The following is a 3,663-nucleotide window of genomic DNA, read 5'->3' as shown; positions in this document are numbered from 1 at the left end:
TCATGGCTATTCCTCCATGAATTCTTTGTTAGCTTATACTGTCCCTATACAATTCCCACGTTCTCAACTTCAATGTCTCTATACATTTTTAAACATTCACATTCCCCCCTTTTATCATTCCATGATAACACTTCGGATCATTCTAGGAGTATCCGTTCACACTCTATTTCCTGAATCATATTGTTGTTAGTGTCGAGTAGTTCTTTAGTTCGTTGGATCATAACTCGGGAGCCCTTGACCACAAGAGGGTTTGCTAACCTTGCCATCATTACTTTACAACAAAGGTTAAGGCAACCAACAATTAGATAGGATCTCCAAGATCCATCTGATAGACAATCAAACCAGCTAGATCCTTCTGCTGGTGTGGATAACTTCTTCACCTCCCTTCTTATGTGATCAGTGAGATTGGTTATTTTTTCTAAACTATCAGGAATGTAAGTGCAACATTCAGATCCTATCAGGGCACATGTTCCCCCTTTCTCAGCTAACAGGTAATTGAGGGCCATTCGGTTTTGTAATGCTACGGTCCTTATTGCTACCATTTCAGCTGTGATGCCCTCCAGAGCTTCGGCCTCTCGTGATAATTTGGCTCTGAATCCATCTGACAGTCTCAGTTAGGGTTAGTGGAACGGGGCGCAAAGGAATTCCCCCTTTGGAATGTATAAGGAATGTATAGGGAATGTGAAGACACCCAAAATCTAGAAAAGTTCCCATTTTGCGCATAAACATAAGACATGTACAAAAAGGTGTTTACGTGGAGCTCTCGTCTCTGTCTCCCCTCCCATGCGCCAAAACTGTCATAGATCAACACTATTATACAGACTGTGGCATACAGACAGTTTCATCTTGTGGCTCAGGATTCAGATAAATAGTCCAATTATTTTGCTGATTAAAAGAGTTCGGTTCTCCCGTCTCTCTTCTTAGGTCACCGTCGGTGTAGCTGGCTGTTTATCACTACGGGTTAAAGTTCAAACTGGTCCACGTTCCAATTAGGATGCCAACGGCCTTGTTCAGCTATGGAGAAGAGGAAGTCTGGAACAGAAACAGGAATTAGGATAACCAGTAAAATAGGTTCGTTAGATGGTGGTGAGTTAGTGGTGGTGCAGGTGAACCCAGGCACCCCTCCCCTCAACCTTGGCTGCAGTGGGGGTAGTGAGTAACACCTGAAAAAGCCCCTCCCATTGTGGCTCTAATCCCTTCCAAATCCATACTTCCCTGGTGCCACGAGGGACAATTCGGGTAAAACTGGGAGGTCGAGGTGAGCATCTTGAACCTGGTTGTGAGCTAGTCGCAGAGCCTGAGTCAGAGAAAGAACATAGGTGGTCATCAGTCGAGCTGAGATACCATATCTAGGAACAATTTCCCTCATTAACACCTTAACAACAGTTTGCGCCTTATTGTCCAGGTTAGGGTAGGCTTCAATCCATCTGCTAAACACATCTACTATTACTAACACATATTTGTAACACTGAACTTTTTACAACTCAATGTAGTCCAACTGATATGTCTCAAAGGGACCTTCGGGTAGGGGCGTTTTATCCCAATCACAGGGGATTCCCTTCCCTGGATTATGTTGCTGGCAAACCAGGCAACGACTACTGATGTTCTGGGCGAGCGCCTGGAGTCAAGGGTGCCACCAAGTAGCCAAAAGTGTATCACTCGTGGTTCTTGCTCCACAATGAGTAGCAAAATGCATACAGTCAATAACCCATGAGGCCAACTCGTCAGACATGCAAGTCTGTTCCGCGGGAGTGCTCCAAAGTTTAGAAACATTGTCATAAGTACATCCATAATATTTCCACAACAGTTTATCTTTGTCAGGAGCGTCCTCCTGTGCTTTTATAACATCTTGGATGGTTGGCATTGGTTTTTCCAAGGCTAACTTATCCTTCGCAAGATTTTTAGTATGACTCATAATTTTGGGCACTACCATCTGTTGGTCACGAGAGGCCTGTTTAGCCTCTTTGTCAGCACAGTGGCTCCCTATATCAACCGGCGATTTTCCGGTGGTGTGGGCGGTACATTTAACAATGGCAAAGTGCTTGGGGAGCATGAGGGCTTGCAACAAATCAGACACTAGTTGCTTATGGGATATCTCAGTCCCCTGTGAGGTTAGGAATCCCCTATTTTTCCATAATTGTCCGAAATCATGGGCCACCCCAAAGGCATACCTAGAGTCGGTATACATATTGACTTTGAGATCTTTGGCCAAGATACAGGCTCGGGTGAGGGCGAATAGTTCAGCTTGTTGGGCAGAATAGGCGGTTTCAAAAGCGGCAGATTCCAAGACCTGATTCTTCTGGTTTACTATGGCATATCCTGAGATTCGTGTACCTTCTGGATTAATAGTAGAACTTCCGTCAACATGCATAATACAGTCTGGATCTTCCATTGGTACATCAACTAAATCTTCCCTGACTGAGTTAGCTTCTTGAATTAAAGATAAATAGTCATGACTCGGTTCTTCCTCATCTTGGGGCGGCTCAGTAAGAAAACAGGCTGGATTAATTGCAGTACAGTGCCGAAAGGTCAGTTTAGGATTGCCTGTGATTTCAGTGAGTTCTGTCAGATAGAGGGCCAGTCCACATTGCCCTGCACTGGAATCTCAATCGGATCAATGGGAGTATAACCCACTTGGGAGGGGTCCTCTGCCCACACATGAGGATCCACATAGTCAGGTATGCCAGAGCCAGTATGATGCTGCAGAGTCGTTAAGACCTTCTCGGGGTCCCCGTGGAATTAGACTGTTCGGCCATGTTTTACAATTTGCACATCCCGGCTGGTAAGGTCAGCCTCGTCTATAGCCTGGCGCACCATAACTTCCAAATCTTTAGCGTGGTGGGGCTCTTTTTTCAACCACGCTGCCCCTCGCTGCAGCAGGAACGCCATCTTGCCTCTGTCCTCGAGGTCGACTGCCTTGATCCTTCTCTCCCACGATTCTGCCACAACCGCTGGAAGGGTACCTATGGAATTGATCTTCTTCCCCAGGAGTCCTGCCACTGGAGCTGGGAAGGTATTTTTAGATCGTTCCAGTCGGATCATTGCCACGCAGTCGTGATGGGTGGTCTGTGCCTCAGGTGCTGCACTGGTCTGTTCTCTGGTGCCTGGCCCAAGCAAAAAGGTGAGGTTTATCTCTGCCTCTGAGCATGGGGGACATCGATTGCTGGAGTGAAGAGGTCTTCCCATTTCCACTGGGATCATATGCTTGGGTCACGTGATAGGGTGCCTGCGGCAGGTCCAGAGATCACCACTGAGGGGTTCTAGTGGTATACTGCCGCTTAAGGGTTCCTTGTTTTACAATAATCCCATCATCTCCACACTCCAAATGCAACTGGAATTTGCAGAGGAGGTCTCTAGCCATCAATTTACAGTCCAGATTGGTTGTGATAACAAATCGATGTTCCACCGAGTCTTCCTGGTAACCCATTTTAACCGGTTCTGACACCGGAAATGTAGAGACTTGTCCCAGGAATCCTGACAGTCCCTGTGTTTCAGTGAAGGCGGGGAGTTTAAGCTTTGATTTTACAGAAGACATGAAGGCTCCCGTGTCTATCAAGAAGGGTTGCCACTCATTCCGAATTTTTAACAATATCATCGGATCATCATCCAGGGAGGGTCCCTGCGTAGTCAATACGAATCGGGGGACGGTTGGCCAAAGGGGTT

This window comes from Pristiophorus japonicus, unplaced genomic scaffold (genome assembly GCF_044704955.1).
Source record: "Pristiophorus japonicus isolate sPriJap1 unplaced genomic scaffold, sPriJap1.hap1 HAP1_SCAFFOLD_147, whole genome shotgun sequence".
NCBI lineage: Eukaryota > Metazoa > Chordata > Chondrichthyes > Pristiophoridae > Pristiophorus > Pristiophorus japonicus.
This window is presented reverse-complemented; position numbering follows the sequence as displayed.